The 17,307-nt window shown below is 47.7% G+C and overlaps 1 protein-coding gene across 7 annotated transcripts in view; it reads left to right on the forward strand.

Moving 5' to 3' along the window:
• The first annotated feature begins 2,332 nt into the window (after nt 1-2,332).
• The window catches only part of LOC122929149 (protein BTG3-like), a 134,835-nt gene continuing 119,860 nt past the window's right edge, over nt 2,333-17,307 (forward strand). For 3 of the 7 annotated variants that reach the window (XM_044282647.1, XM_044282651.1, XM_044282645.1), the window contains exon 1: nt 2,333-3,389. The gene's annotated coding sequence lies outside the window, so the exon portion shown is untranslated. Of the gene's footprint in view, nt 3,390-8,114; nt 8,238-17,307 lie in introns of those variants that run through there. The other 4 variants (XM_044282649.1, XM_044282646.1, XM_044282648.1 and 1 more) reach the window with 3 other exon arrangements.

Below are 17,307 nucleotides of genomic sequence, written 5' to 3' on the forward strand. Positions count from 1 at the left end.
CTTTAAGTCATGAAGTCATTGAAATGAACAGTATTAACACTTGTGGCCTGACACAAACAGAGACCCTAACTAACTACAGGCCTGGTCTCAGTCTCTAGACGCCAACACTGTAATGAGGTGCGTGCACGATCTTACCGACCCAGGTCTGCTCTGCATCCGCTGATGACTCTGAACAGAACAAACGTCTCTCCAGGAAGCATGCGGTACTGCAGTGTATGTTGCTTTGTTCCTCTGCTCTTATCTGAGTTCCTGGCAGCAATCCTTCTTCCTCTGGACAGGATCAGGGTCTTGGACACGATCAGCTTCACTCAGCTGCAGCTCTGGTATCTGAGGGATGTTCTCACACCTGGATGCCGTCAGCTTCTCTGCTCACACAGCTCCTTAGCTTCACCTCCCTCTAAGATGGCTGCTCTGTCTTTTTTCTCTTCCTCTTCAGACCTTGTGTAAACCCTATCTCTCTCATGAATATGGAGATAATGTGCAGTCTGTAGCTGTGTTAGGAAACAGCGGCATCTTGTGGCCAAACAGCAGAATGTCAGTCCAGAACATTTAATTTAATATCCACAAACAGTGTTCAGACAAGGAGAGCTGTTTCCCCATCTCACACTTGTAGCATGCAGGGGGGCCCCAAACATTTTGTTGGTCTACACGTGTAACATCCCGGAGTTATTTTACCAAACTCTTTTTCCCAGCTACCGCATGTTAAGTGTAATTATATTGTCATTGTATGCATTTTCTAGGCCTGTTTTATATATTTGCTGTAGTTCTCCATGTACACCAGCAGGTGGCAGCGATATGTAGCAGGACCTTAGACAGTTTAGTATTGCTAGACTGGAATAGTTCATTCCAATTTAGCTCCCCCCTCTTTGAGGAGGTGTGGAATGCTCCCACATCCTGCCTCATGGGGAGGAAAGGAAGTTACAGTGAGTGCACCAGCCACCCCTGCTTGGGGAAGGCTGTGTTAGTAGGAGCTCCCAGTTCTAGGGATCCCAAACCAGGACCCTGTCTCGGTTGAGACCAGAGAACCTTCCCAGCCTGAGCCACCAGCCTCTAGGAAGAGCATTCCCTGTGAGCCAAGCTGTGAGTACATATCCAGAGTCCAGGAGAAGCCAAATTCCTCCTCAGCTAGTCAGGTCCATATCAAGCAGAGGACAGACAGAGCAGAAGACTAATACCTGCCAGATTCTCCAGGCATATGATAAGAAGCAGAAGAGATATTGACCCCTGCCACATATTGCCAATACCTGCTGGGACCTAAAGGACTATTGCTGTAACTCGTATGGATTTATGCTGCATTAAGTAAAGAGAAGTTGGATTATATCCCCAGTCTGGATCTCATTCCTTACTACCCAAGTTCCTCAGTTACTCCTACTAGCAACACTCAATTTATTGCAAGTGAGCCAGGAGTACACCGTTGACACTACACAGAGACACTATCCCCACTCTGGCATTCCTCACCTACGGTGCGTGAGTTATTACATCTTAAAGGGCCCTGCAACAGTACCCTGCGCACATTGCAATTGGCGTCACGAACAAACCATAGACTTATATACATCTATCCTGACCCACTGCATAGTTGGCCACCGTACCACGCCCCGGCTCACTGCACATGGTGATAAAGCCCACCCTGTGCATAACACCTCTGACGATGCCCAGCATTGTCAGCTCTTCTGCAGGATCGGACCCGATGGGCATGCTTTCACCACCCTCGCCCATTAATACACCTTGGGCAGCCATCACCTTGTTATCGGCTCACTTCCTTGGACCACTTTTGGTGGGTACTGACCACTACATACTGGCTAGATCTCACAAGAGCGGCCGTTCTGGAGACACTCCGACCCTGGAGTCTACACATCACAATTTGGCCCTCATCAGAGTTCACCTGCTGCCTGATATCTCCCCCCGACAGGCGCCGCTGCCACCGGATTATCAGTTATTCACTGCACCTGTTTTATTGTTATGGCTGATGATATGAAACATGTGAATTTCAGACTTTTATGGCGCTCGATCACACTCCGAATTGAACTGCATCTTGTATACTGATATAATTTGTGGATCCATTCCTCTACATTTACCAGATCTCTGTTTGCTGTCAGTGAATAGAAACATTATTCTTTACATTCTCATACAGATAAAGCGGCACCCGGCTCGTTACAACGTTTCAGAGCTCTCACTTGTAACAAACCCTGTCCGTACATGATTTTCATTTACCGACAGCAAGAAAATGAAAGGAAATGAAACAAGGAGTCTATTGGAAGTAGCCGAAGTTTTTATCTTTATTTCCATGGCACCAAAACGACCCTTTAATGCAGATACAGCCAAGAATCCCAGGACCAACGGAATAAAAATTATTTCTAGAACTGCCAAATATGCTCAAGGGGGGCAGGATTCGCCCCTGGCAGCGCCCCGAGCCGCGGCTGCCAATCACCGGGCAGGAGAGCAGAATGCAGAGCACTTTGCAAGCACAGGAAACTACACAGACCACAATGCTTTGCGGTTTATGGGCGTACCGGGGGGGGGGACAATGGGCAGGATAATGGCTATTGTATAAAGTAGCAGAAACATAAGTATGTGACGACAGCCCACCCCCCAAAAGAGAAGAGGGATTTCCAGAAGGTTCTGAGATCTGATCGCCGCGGATAACTGATCAATAAAGGACTGGAGATTAGTGTGGCATGGCAGGGGTTAAAGGTGACAATAAAGATATGCGGGCTTTCGGACGTCATTTATTAGACAAAATATGACACCTTTAGGCCGTGTGATAAAAGATGGCTGCCGGGGTCCGCAAACATAGCCGAACAGATGCAGGACAAAGAGGGAGGGCGCGGGATAAAAATATAAAAGAGGAGCTGGCATCCCTGCGGTGCGTGCCCGGGGGTGGCATCACTTATAGGTAAGAGATTCACGGCAAGAATCCTCCGTAACGGGTGGTCCTAAGCCGAGGCCCTGGAGACAGGTGAAAGTTGTATCCAGGGAGATGCTTTCAGCAGCCGGGGGGTTAACTGCCTGACTTAATCTGCCTGGCAGAGAGCAGATTTTGCAGCAGGGCGGGGACATGAAACAGATATTCAGCGTCCCAAAGTGACCTCCCGCGAGAGACGGAAGTTTAACCTTTGCAGTTCCAGATTCCCCTCCTTCTGCGGTCTTTTCCTGGCCTTCGGGAGGGTGGACCGCGCGCTCACATCCGCGCCTCGCTCTACGTGTAGATTTTACTTCCATCCCGGGACGACAGCAGAAAAGGGTTCTGCAGAACAGAAACTCGCACTGTGGACGGGGGAATCCAGACCACGGTCCGAAGTAAAAAGGGCGAGATCTGGGCGTCCACGCTGTGAAACCGCTCACGTGGTCAAGAAACATTAATTAGCGCGGTAAAAAAAAAGTGCCCGCGGGTGAGATTATTTTTAACTTCTTATGTGAAAACAGACTTTAGAAGGATATAGTGGGTGGGGGGGGGAAGGTACCAGAGAGGGGCGCTGTCTGCTCCGAATTATTTGTCGGGGGCGTTTCCAGTATGATCCGTACAAAAAAGATTCAGGCAAACTGGATTTCTGTTTTTGAAATCTACAAAAAATACTAAAAATCCTCATAATGCCTGTTTGTAGGGACTGAGGCCCGGTTCACACTGGGTGGTTTGCAGTGTATAGCCTCATGCACACGGCCGTGCCCATATTGTGGCCTGCAAATAGCGCTAATCACTTCAATGGGTCCGCAATGCGGTGCAGAATGGAGGCACGGAACCCCACGAAGCACTACAGAGTTCTTCCGTGGTTTTCTGTCCGTGCCTCCGCAACACAAAAAAAATACATGCCCGTCATTGGGGGCCGCAAATTACAGTCCCCACTGCACGGAACAGCCGGAACATGTTTGTGTGAATGAGCCCTTACATTGTAGGGATATTTTTTATGGTAGATTTTTTTTAATATTGATCAGTCAGAAGAACAAATAAAAAAAAACAGAATCCTGTAATAAAACGGATTCTGACGCACATTTGGCATCCGTCTAAAAAAACTAATCTCAGATGGAAATGGCTCAAACGGATGCCAAATGTGCGTCAGGATCCGTTTTTTTCCCTGCTCTTCTGACGGATCAGAAGAACAGAAAATTAGACGGAGATGTGAACTCTCCCTGAGAAAGTCTTTTCTTCTATTTTTTTACCTACATTGGGGTCATTTATTTTGAGAATTTTTTCACTTGTTGCATGCTATTCGATAAATTTACTGTGATGTTAAAGGGGGTTTTTTTTTAGATTTTTTTTAACACAGGATAACTCATCAGTATGTGATCGGTGGGGGCCAGACACCCGGGATCTCCGCCGATCAGCTGTTTAAGACGGAAGTGGCGCTCACAGTAGCGCTGTGGCCTTCAGGCAGCTTAGCCCAGGTCATGTGATGTCACGTTTATCGGTCACATGGCCTAGGCGCCGATCAGCCCTATTGAAGTGTATGGGGCTGAGCGCGATACCAATGGACGGTGCTGTGCGTGGTTTGCAGAGAGAAGGCCGCAGCCAGTGCCTTCTCAAACAGCTGATCAGCGTGGTCCCGGGGGTCGGACCCCCACCGTAGGTCATCAGTAAAAATCTGTCCGAAAACCTCAGAAATATAAGACTTGTGTCTGGAGAGGTTACTCAAAATTTTTGTGGTTTGCGCTGGAAAATTCTCAGGTTTTTCTGGGTTTCTTTCATGAGGGGAGACTTTATCTGCTCTGCTATTCGCTGTGTTCACACGCCAAAATCTACAGCGTACTTGATTGTACAAAACCCCTTTTCAAACGCTTGAGAACAGCTTCCCGATGGGTGATAACTGACATAGTTCACACGGGCGAGTATTGGGTCCATGCACACAGCAGGGTAGTTTATGCTGATTTTCCACACAGATTTTGTGCGTTTTTTGTTGCGGATTTTCACGCAAGCGTAAAAGTGAAAAGGAAAGTGAACTCTGCACTGAAATCCATGCTTCAGATTTCATAATCCACATGGCAAGTCAATGTCCTTGCTGTGTACGGGATATTATGAAAATCTCGTCTGTGAATGTGACGTCACATTCATCGGTCACATGGCCGAGGAGCAGCTCAGCCCCATAGAAGTGAATAGGACGCAGCCGCTATACAGTGTACGGCACTGTGCTTGATGAGCTGAGAGAAGGCGCTCAGCTGATCGGCGGGGGTCCCAGGTGTCGGACCCCCACCAATCAGATACTGATGACCTATCGAGAGGATAGGTCATCAGTATGAAAATTTCGAAAAATCCTTTTAACCTGAGAGAGTCCTTGTTGGTACTATAGCGCTGCTATTGGTGTCTTCTTATATAGTTGAGGGGTTTGGGGTCGGCTAAGGCGCCAGGGCCCGGATTCTGTTTTGGGCCCCAAATTATCTGATAAATTATAATTTTGCATAACTAGAGGAAACAGTTTAACTATAGTTCTATGAAAAAAAGCAGCGACCAGCTCTGCTACATCCGTCAGCTATTTTATCCCTAGCCTTGTAATTCCATAAGACAACTTCTAAGGGTTTTTTGGACCTATCTTAAAGTGGACCCCCACCTCGATACCTGCGCCTGCTGTTTTCAGGATTCTCCCGATTCAATTGCCGCGCGGACAGTTTGTTCACGTCTTTGGTTCCCAATGTTTTGACAGATCTAGTGTGCCGTTCTCTGAACTGTCCAGGACAGAAGGGGTCAGAGCAAGAACGGTATGTCACCGGAAATTCTGAAAAACCCATGCCGCAGGTCATATGACCAGAATGCAGAGCGGGAAAATGGCAGGCTTTTAGTAAAGAAAGTACAATAGGAACATGGTGAGAAAGCCTGTTTAAGCATATGTGCTCTAGACCTCAGGTCCTGAAAGAGCCCATTAATTTAGTGCTTTTTCTTTTTCTTAGCGCACTGGGCGTGGTTGTGGTGTCCACGAATGATGTATAGTTCCCCTAGTTACTTGAATACTAATCGTCGTCTTAGAAGGGATAAAAATCCATACCATTAAAGGGATTGTTGACTTTAGACAATCCTTTTTGGCTAGAGGGATACATTGACAAGTTGGTATCCTGCTGATGGGACCCCCAGCAATCAGCTGCGATCTGTGGCTGCACCTCCACAAGGGAATCTCTGCTCTGTAATACCGTTGTTTGTCTCAAAAATCCCAAATTTAAATACATTCAAATGAAAACAGTTCTAGAAAGGCATGAAAACCATCATAGAGGTCAAAAACCTCACAAAACGTATAGAAATCACAGATCATAATGATAGCTCCTCTGTGGAGAGACATCAAAAGAGGTCTTCTTTGGTTAGAGCATCTATCGAACGAGCAACCTCTTGCTGTTAGCGAGACTACCATACCCTATGCGGCCAAAGGACATAAACACCCACTTCTAGTCAACTGATTCCTAGAAGTACGTTGAGCCGACCAAAAAAACATGTAATCGCCATAGACAAACATGCTCCCACCAAAGAGTTCAATGACTTTTAATGTGGAGCTAGTAGAAGATGCCACCGCTCAACAAGTTCTTCTCTGGTAAAGCAGCACTGGTGACCAGTATGTTTCACTTGTGAAGACATTCAAGAGCAGCAATAGTTCAAGTTTCAGGTAGAAGCTCATAGAACAGGACCAATGGTCTTCTGGATGCAACTCAGGAGCTTGATGAGTTTGGTTTCCATGGCTGAGCAGCCATGAGACCTCTATGCACAATGCTACAGTTACTGGACATTTTTCTTCAGTTATGGTCACTCCTCATCTTGTGGGTTTGCGGATGCTTCTAGGTTTGGTGGATACTGCAAAGTTTGATGGAAGAAGACTGAGGATCTGAGCTTTGCACTCACTGAAGTGAAATCTTTAATGGATTGTCTCAAGAAGACAACCATTGTTTAAATGCCTTCCACTCAGGCCCCCCCCCCTCCCCCCAGAACAAGGAGACTCCTCTGTGTGAGAAGCTTCTAATCTGTTGGGTTTGAGCCGTACCTGTATTATGAGGGGTACCTGGAGTAGGACCTGTTGTTAAGAGATGGTCACATAACTTTCTGGAGAATTGTGAACTTCCACAGTTTGAAGGAGGACTTTATCGGTTTTAGAATGGCAATCACCACTTGCAAGAAGTAAAACCAATCACAATTGTTCTGCTGAAGGAGAACTTGACTCAGGGCCCTCAACTTCAACTCCATGAAACTTCTGTTGGATGTCTACAGCCCAATTTCACTGATGAATAAATGGACATCAACTTCAGAGGAGTGGAAGGACCAAGACCGTGTTAATGAGATGCTCCACAAGCCCACATGGATTTTCAGAGGTCCTCACACCTTTGGTGATGTGTAGCTTTAGATATTTGCTCCACTGGTTGAGACTCTAGTTCCTGCTACCAGTTATACAATTGTAGCTCACAATTTTCTGTGGGCAAAATCATTTGTAGCCTTTCATGTACGCTGCTTTATGGTCAATGCTTTATGTCTATGGCCAGATTTAGTAAGACTTTGTTCACATCATATAAGGGGCTACAATACACGTCCATAAGGACATGTCCTTTTGTCCTCCATCAGGCCAGTACATGCCAGTATAGTTTTTTTTTTTTTGCAATATGGAATAGCGTAGTAGTCAACACCGTTCCATACACAGGTAAACAATAGAATGTGGACAGTTTTTTACAATGAAGCCTACTAGCTATGTATCTGCTGGACCTTCCGTTGATATATATGTTGGAAGATCATCCATTATAGGCTCCTAACGTTATGTGAACAGGGCCCACAATTTGGTCCATGTAGAAATTGCCTTTGGTTGCAGTTGAATCCAGGACCCTGGTCTGATCATGAATATGTATAGGAATGTTCATCTCATCAGGGACCATCTTAATGCAGACAAGTACTGAAGACAACTTAGAAGAAGGGAGGGTCATCTGACCGTAACCCGTCTCCCTGGAGAGTAAAGTAAAATCTGAGACTGAGGTGACAGCAGGGGCGAACAAGAGGTGACAGCAGTACTCAGAAGTGCAGAGGGAGGGCTGCAGGAAGGAAGATGGGAGGGACATGGGAGGAGATCACAGGGGAGGAGAGGAAAGACGAGGCAGACAGGGGGAAAAGAGAGAAGAGACATGGAAGGTGGGAGAAGGAGGAGGGAGGATGCAGGGTGGGAGAGCGCAGGGAATGGGAACTGCTGGGACAGGGAAGAAGAGGAAAGGAAGAGACTGCAGGACAGACAGCGGAGAGTCCTAGAGAGAGGAGGACGCCGAGGAGCAGAGACAGCAGCATCCCAAGCAGGGAGGTAAGAGTGACATTCCAGGTCTGTTCCACATAGCAGAGGCCTGATGAGGGGCAACACACCACCTCCACTGGGGGCCCCACAGAGCCATACACCGGCACGTTAACTCCTTCCCTGCTGGAGGGGCCCCACAGAGCCATACACCAAGACCTGCCGCGTTAACTCCTTTCCTGCTGGACAGGTCCCACAGAGCCATACACTGGGACCTGCAGCATTAACCCCTTCCCTACAAGAGAGAGGTCCCACAGAGCCATACACTAGGACTTGCCGCGTTAACTCCTTTCCTGCTGGAGGGGCCCCACAGAGCCACACACCGGGACCTGCAGTGTTAACTCCTTCTCTTCTAGAGAGGTCTCACAGATCCATGCACTAGGACCTGCCGCGTTAACTCCTTTTTTGCTGGAGGGGCCCCACAGAGCCATATACTGGGTCCTGCAGTGTTAACCCCTTCATTGCTAGAGAGATCCCAATGAGCGATACACTAGGACCTGCAGTGTTAACCCCTTCCCTGCTGGAGAGGTCCCACAGAGCCATGCACTGGGACCTGCATCATTAACCCCTTCCCTACAAGAGAGAGCTCACAGAGCCATACATTAGGACCTGCAGCGTTAACTCCTTCCCTGCTGGAGAGGTCCCACAGTGCCAAACACCGGGACCTGCAGCATTAACCCATTCACTGCTGGAGAGGTCCCACAGTGCCACACACCAAGACCAGCAGCGTTAACCCCTTTCCTGCTGGAGGGGTCCCACAGTGCCATACACTGCTCCATTAACCACATACCTTCTGTATTAACCCCTTCCTTGCTAGAGAGATCCCACAGACCCATACACAGGGACCTGCAGCGTTAATTCATTCCCTGGTGGAGAGGTCCCCAAAAGCTAAATTCAGGGACCTGCAGCATTTACCCCTTCTTTGCTGGAGAGACCCCACAGAGCCATAAACAGGGATCAGCAGCATTAACCTCTTCTCTTCTAGAGAGGTCCCACAAATCCCTATATAGGGTTCTGCAGTGTTAACCTCTTCTTGTTTGGAGGGGCACATACAGCCATACATAGGATCCTACAGATTTAACCCATTCTTTGCTGGAAAGGTACACAGACCTGAATACAGAGTAACAAAAAGGGCAGGAAAAAGGGTATAAAACTGAAAACAATGGCAGGAGCAGATTAATGGCAGCTTGTGTGAAGCTTCAAAGTAAATCAGACTCACCTGTGATTAATCTGAGACCAGACCGCCTGCCTCCACCCTGTCAGACCGATCAATGGTGGTCTGGATGCTTAAAAGGGCCTATTTTACTCCCTGCTCCTTCTCCACAATGGCAAAGGCATGGGAACCGTCTGAGCAGGCCAGAAACGCCGTCTACAAGGCACCATCTCCACAGACCTTGGCTTCCCAGATTCAACAGAGTAAAATGTTTGTCGAAATGTGACAAAGAAATTACATACAACTTCTAAAAAACTTCAGGCTGAGCTGGTGACAGCTGGATGGAGCTCCAAGACCTGGGTCAAAATATGGCAAAAAAAACACACACGTCATCCAAAGACCTTTAAACCCAGCTGGAGACATCTGCAGTGTTGGTTTCATCCCCCCATACCATACACCGAGCACTAACCAAAACTGGGCTCTATGGGCGAAGGTCAAGGAGGACCCCACTGCTTAAAGAAACCCACAAAAAGAGCGACTGGACTTGGCCAAAAGTTACACAGACAAACCACAATCCTTCTGGGAAAAGATGAAACCACCAGAGCTCTCTGGTAATGCACACCAGGGTTATGAGGACGAGATGAAGCCTATAAAGAAAAGTCCACCTACCAACAGTGAAACATGGCGGAGGAGCCATAATGTGGTGGGGCTGCCTCCGGGACTGAAGGCCTTAGACGAGTCACAGGAACGATAAAATCTGAGCATTTCAGAGCGAAACGTCCTTCTAAGTGTAAGAAAACTGCAAAATTGGTCCGACGGGGGGATAATGACCCAAAGCAGACATCCAAGAAGAACAGTGACCAGGACCGGCCCGCAACGCCCTGATCTCAATCCAATGGAAAATCTTTGGGAAAAGGAACCTGAAAACATTAAAGAGGGTAAACTCCCAGCGGACGGGCGAGACGCTGACAGAGGGCTCCAAAAAATGGGGGACGGTGTCAAGTAGGAGGACGGGCACCTGTAATCCTGTCACACACTATGGTCCACAAAGCAGTGCATACGGCCCTGATGCTTTAACCCCTTTTCTGCTGTAGAGACAATGTATGTGGGCCCACAGCTTTAACCCCTTATGTGCCCGTGGCTAGAAAGACAGAATTATCCCCAGCCATGCTGAAGGGACCACTGTAAAAAAGTAAATAAAATAAGAAAACACTGCAGAGGCATGGCTAGTTAACCCCTTCTTTCTAGAGGGTTAATGTGAACAGTGCTTAGTCTTGAGGAGTTAACCCTAGGCCCAGGATTAACCCTTTACTTACTGAGAGGGGCACACAAAGCGTCTCCTGGCTGCAGACACAAGAAGACGGGCAGATCGGTCGTCTCTTCTCCTGTAAGACTCTTCGGTGCAGACACAGGCAGTGAATAGTGTTGCGGTATTAACCCCATCCCTGCTGGAATCCTAGCCTTCGCATGTTCCTTCTGAAATACCTCCTTCAGTCTGTAATGCTGCAGCGTTAACCTCTTCTCTGCCACAATACCACTGCACGTTGCTACTCATTTAACCCCTCTCTTTCTGAAGCATCCTGAAAGTTCCCCACTGATTCTACACAATTAACCCCTTACCAACTGAAAGGTCTCTGATGGGTATTGCATGGTCACCTGTTAAGGTAGTACAAAGGTACAAGTCTACTACTTACCCTCTGTCCACTATTACATTACCCTGCATTGCATAAGATACGTGATTAACCCCTTCCCTGTGGGAAAGGCATGGCTCCAGCCCAAAACTCCCTGCCCTATAGAGCCCCACATGGTGCTAAATTGTCCTCTTCATTATACAAGGGGCTTTCTATTCTATGAAGTAATCTGGAAACCTCATAGACAAAGCTTTATAAAATGCACCCTTTCCCTGCTTGCATCATTAACCCCTGCAATGCTGTACCCTTACAAATATCTGTTTTCTCAAGGCCTTGACAAGAATATTATACACCTTCAGCTTTAAGCAGTCCCCCCCCCCCCCCCGCATAACCCCCCACTTGGCATGGTCTCCCTCATTGCACAGAGAAGCATCATTAACCCATTCCCCGCTGGTAACTTTGACCAGACAAGAGCCTGCATGTCTCCGGTCCCCGCTGGCGAGATCACACAGACTGTCACATGACCTTGGTGCATTCAGGTCTTCGGTGCCAGGGAAGTCATGCAGAGCATTTCACAAGCGTTTAGAAAGAGCTTGTAGTCAAACACCTGCAGGGACGGCCTGGCACCGCCGACGTGACAGAATGATGCCGCCATGTCAGTACCAACGCACCTGACAAATGAATAGATGCTAAATAATCCCACGCAGACGCATCAGAGCTGAGTTTGCCTTTGGTGCAAATGGTTAACAATGCGCAGTGACAGATTGAGCTCTGCTACATCTACATATGCCATATTTATAACAGTAAAGCATCTGGTATAGGTTATGCGTTCAGTTCCGCGCCCATTGCCCAGTGTCTCCTATCCTGTGCCATCTGCATCAGTACAAGCCGCCATATTGCCCTGCCTTAGTTGCTCTTTTATTTCCCCGTCCTGGTCCACTCCGGGCCCTGAATCTACCGGCTGTCTCCTGCTATTCCCCTGCAGGCCCCAAATACTCCTCCCTCTTTCCTATTCTCTTGCAGGCCCCCAATAACGCCTCCTCCTCCTGTGGCATACCCTTATAGGCCCCAGAACACCTCTCCACCCACCGAGTGTCGCCCCCAATCTCTCCCCACTCCCTGCATCCAGAAATCAGGTGCTGGACATGCCTTTCATTCCTAGAAGCTGCGAGGCAACTCCCTTAAAAGACGGCCACGCTTGGCGTTTGGAAAGCCTTGTATGCCTACGGTATATGGCGCGACACAAAGACTAACCGGGACTCCATAGGCTGCCAGACACAGATACAACAACTCCCAACATACCCTACCAGAGCAGGGCTGTAGTACCTGAAGAGCCAGATTGCTACAGAATAAGGGCTTTCTGTATAGTACAAACCTAAAGTGCACATCAAATGACACAAATATGGGTCCAGTATATGAAGGCCATCGCTAGCTCGCACACCTACAGTCTTTCCAGTACATTTCTGGTTATTGGCCCATTTCCCTACCGATTACGCATGTTCGGCTTGGCTGGAATGAGCGTAATAATTCTGCGGTGGTGGTCGTAGGATATGGGCGGCTGCCAGGCACCTCCGTGGCGTAATTAAGAGACAAAAGAACCAGGCTGAAAAAATCCAATCCCATAAGGGTTTCAGGGGATCTCGACGAAACTGGCGCAATCCGGCAGCAGAAAAAATAATGTCTGCAACTTACAGACGATTCAGTATTAAAAACAATAAATATAATATTATTTGTGGCATAAAATCTGTATAAAACAGAATAAATCACTTAAAATAAAGTATAATGATAAAATAAATGGAAAGGGAATAAAAAAAAAAATAGAAAATGAAAACAAAAATAATAAATATTTAAAATAAAAGGATAAATAAAAAAAAATGAATAAATGGATAGAAATGAAGGGGAGTGAATACTGCGATGATCTTGGTGTGCTGTGGGGGTTTTCGTCTGCCCCCCATCTCTGTCCACATGATGACCCCGGCTCCACATTATAAATGACCGTTTGTCAGGGGGGCTGTGGGAGTGATGCGGACCTCCTACGTTTTTGTGTCTCCATCAGGTCAGAATTTTTTTTATAGTAGCGGCTCTAATGGGTCCGACGTCTTTCGCCCATTTGGTCTCCTTATCTATCGACCGCGCAATTTTTCATATAAGAGAAGCAATATGTATTTGTGTGCGCCCCGGCCGGACGCAGACAGGACGGGCTGACCCCCCTCCACCAGTAAGTCTTTACTTCTTAAAGGGGCATTCACGGTAAAATATCTGCCTCGTTCCTGTGAGCTGCTTCATGTGAACGGTCTCGTAAGACGGACGATTAAGGGAACGACGAGCTTCCATATTTCCTCGTCGGATGGTTAATTATGGAGCGCGATGTCTATAGGCGGATGTAACGCCTGATGAAGCGGGCTGTACGTAATTTATATGATAACCCGTATATTGAACAGCAACTTTCTAGCTTACTTTGAGAGGCAATTCTTCAATACTTTCAAGATCTCTGTTTGCTGACAGGGAATGAAGACATTCTTGGTCAGAGGTTGAAAACCTATTGTGACAATTCTTTTCTCACAGCTGAGGGTTTGTTACAATTGTATCTACTCTAGACAATCCTCTGGTAGCTCCGGGCTGATACACTGTAACCACTACTGATACATTGTAACAAACTATCGAGACGGGAGAAAGATTTGTGCTGCTGAGGTGTTTAGTTGCCTAGAAGGGATACAATTGTAAAAAAAAAACATCTGTCACACAGCTTTTAGTCTATGCATAAAAACATACACTGACAGCAAGCAGAGATCTTGAAAATGATGATGAATTAAACCCTATTAGGTGCAAATCTTTACATCACGTTGACCAAGCAGTTGTTGTACGTCTTAACGGAGCTGTACACGGAAGAACATGGCTGTTTTCTACCAAAAATAGTGCCACACCTGTGCACAGGTTGTGCGTGGTATTGCAGCTCTGAGCCACCAATTCCACTGGAGCTCGGCTGCCATACCAGACACAAGGTGTGCACAGGTGTGGGGTGTTGCTGGTGTTACTGGTACCAACCAGTTCACAGGATGCCCTGCACATTCTCATGTGGATTTTTGAATTTCACCCTCTACCAAATCCAGTACAAACACTTTCCACCACGTCCTAAAATATCCTACAGATCGGGGCATGACGGGGGGGTCTACAGAAACGATTGTGGGGCCCCTGAACTGCGGGTAGCCCCAGCCCAAACTCGGCAATGTCAGGCTGTGCAGAGTGCGATGGGTCAGGCGGGGAGGTAACCAGGTCATGCCCCTATTCTACATCACAAAGAGGGTGGGGGCCAACAAGTGCCGGACCCTCCTGGTCAAAGTGTGAACCCTCGCCAGGAGCGGGGGCCCCTCTCTCATTTTTTGTACTCTAGGGCCCCCTGCTTTTCTAACACACGCTTACAACCATTTGGTCCTGCAATAAACCCGCTCTGCGCCATTAATCCACTATTTCCGATTATTCGCCCCCATTTTTGCGCCGGGATCGCTATGGATACGTTAGACTTTTCCATTCTGGACGATTTTTACTTTTTGGTCTGCAGTGTTCTACGGGCACACCCCCAAAAAAAAAGACGCTGGTCATGCTTCGGCGCCATTTTCAGTCCTGTGTCCCGGGGCTCAACCGGCGTAGCTAATATAATGCTGGTTGACAAATAGCTTTTAAGACCCCTCTAAAGCTCTGCGGTGGTGGGATTCGGGGTCACCAAGGGCAGCGGGGATCTCTCTGGAGAAGCTGCAGGAACGTCTTAAGGATTGATTTGAGATCCTGCTCTAGACCCGGTTAACCCGCTCGCTGCCCCGACGTCCTGGGACTGAACAATGGAGCCGTCTCCAGCTGTGGATGAAGAGTAGACGGGGAACGTACGGGACACAAAGAGAATCCAGGATCAGGGGGGTGCAGAGCCATGAAGGGGCAGGAGACGGAGCACCGCGGCTGGAGATGTCAGACAAGAAGCTGCACATCCTACCGCTTTAATAATTAATGTCCACACACATATTTCCTGAAACTCTCTGTGCTGCTGCAGATCTCACCACTCAGAGAACAGCAGAACTATTAATAATTTACCATAATAATGTATATGTCCTGAAATACTCTGTGCTGCTGCAGATACATCTCCTCCGTGGGCTCCAGTTGCCTCCATGACACTGCGCTCAGTTTATATGGCCCAGGTTCTCACTCTCCTCTTCTGAAATACTCTGTGCTGCTAGGGGCCCCACTTTCCGGCTGTGATCTTCCATTGGCCCCCATTCTCCTCCCATCATGACGCCGGCGTTCTCACATGAAGCGCAGATCAGGCTTTAAATGTCTAGAAATTCTGAAGGACACGCCACCGAAAACACGGCACTGTACATACATGGAGCCACACAGACTCTGGGAAGTGTTCAGACAAGGGGCAGAATAGTGAGTGCAGCTCTGGAGTATAATACAGGATGTAACTCAGGATCAGTACAGGATAAGTAATGTATGTACACAGTGACTGCACCAGCAGAATAGTGAGTGCAGCTCTGGAGTATAATACAGGATGTAACTCAGGATCAGTACAGGATAAGTAATGTATGTACACAGTGGCTGCACCAGCAGAATAGTGAGTACAGCTCTGGAGTGTAATACAGGATGTAACTCAGGATCAGTACAGGATAAGTAATGTATGTACACAGTGACTGCACCAGCAGAATAGTGAGTGCAGCTCTGGAGTATAATACAGGATGTAACTCAGGATCAGTACAGGATAAGTTATTTATGTACACAGTGACTGCACCAGCAGAATAGTGAGTGCAGCTCTGGAGTATAATACAGGATGTAACTCAGGAACAGTACAGGATAAGTAATGTAATGTATGTACACAGTGACTGCACCAGCAGAATAGTGAGTGCAGCTCTGGAGTATAATACAGGATGTAACTCAGGATAAGTACAGGATAAGTAATGTATGTACACAGTGACTGCACCAGCAGAATAGTGAGTGCAGCTCTGGAGTATAATACAGGATGTAACTCAGGATAAGTATAGTGACTTCACTTTTTAATGTCCCTCTCTATGTAGACTGTGATTGTTGTAAGGAGAGCAGATCTCCGGCTACTCCGCCTGGTTTGAATGTTTGAGTCATCTGAATGTCGATTTCAGAGAATGCGTCTCTTTCCCGTGTCACGCGGCGGTCACTGGTTATGGGTTAGTCCTCACACAGACACCTCTTTTGACCTCTCCTCTACTATAACACGATGAAGCAGTTTGTGGTTAGAAAATAAAAGGTTTGCAAAATATTGGGGAAGTAGTGATGATGTGTAGTAAGGACACGACTGTGTGAATGACCCCCTGACCCGACCAAAGGGAAACTATATTAAAAATAGAAACTCCGTATATTCACTGCCGGTTCCTAGTCAAGGGGCTTTTACAGGGGAGGAACATCTCACCATCTCCCTCCTCTATGGAAAATCCCTGGTCCAAAGCTAATTATGGTTGATCTGCTGGACGTCCCTCACCCCAGTCAGCCACAATATTTCTCTCTATAATGCCTCTCACTGGAGGTCGCCCAGCGGGTATATAAATGTGCAGAACCCTGGGGGGACCTGACACCGGCCTGGGGGGCTGCAGTTGGATTTCTGATCCCCCCTTTGCTGTATATCATTCAGACGACAGGCCGCCAAAATCTGTAGTCTGCTGATGGATCTCGCATGTATATAAGGAGCAGTCTGTGGTCTCCCCCATTAACCCTTTGTTCACCGTGGTTGATAGTGATCATAGGACAAAATGTAGGGGCCCTCACTTTGGACCTTACCTGGGCCCCCAGCTCTGGGTCCACAGAAGGACTCGTCTGGCTGTGCATGTAGTCAAACACAGGATCTGTAATGGAGGGTTTTCTAAGACCCCAGTGCTGTAGATAAGATCTCCCGTTGTTGCGCAGGTCTTTGGTTCCGCTGCTGCAGTAATGACGTCCTCACTGCAACCAGTCACCGACCACAGCGGTCACGGGAAGTAAGGGACGTCACTATAGAAAGAGACTGGCGCTGCACCGATGACGTCACAGATTTTTGCTGCTGATTTGCAGTTTGAACGGCCGAGGGTCTGCATGACGACTGGATGTCAAAAAGTGGCAATGGCAACTCGGAACCCCCCAACATGAGTGTCCTGTGGGATCTAAACGCAGGATACATACTGAAATCCCACGGCTTCACCTCCGTGTCTCCACGGACAGCACACGGATCCATGTGTGTATTCAGATGGCGTTTTTTTCCGTAGATCGTTGGTCTGCAGGAGGGCAGTGGCAGCGTGCGCTGCTATGG

Source organism: Bufo gargarizans, chromosome 2, assembly GCF_014858855.1.
Source record: "Bufo gargarizans isolate SCDJY-AF-19 chromosome 2, ASM1485885v1, whole genome shotgun sequence".
NCBI classification, from domain to species: Eukaryota; Metazoa; Chordata; class Amphibia; order Anura; family Bufonidae; genus Bufo; species Bufo gargarizans.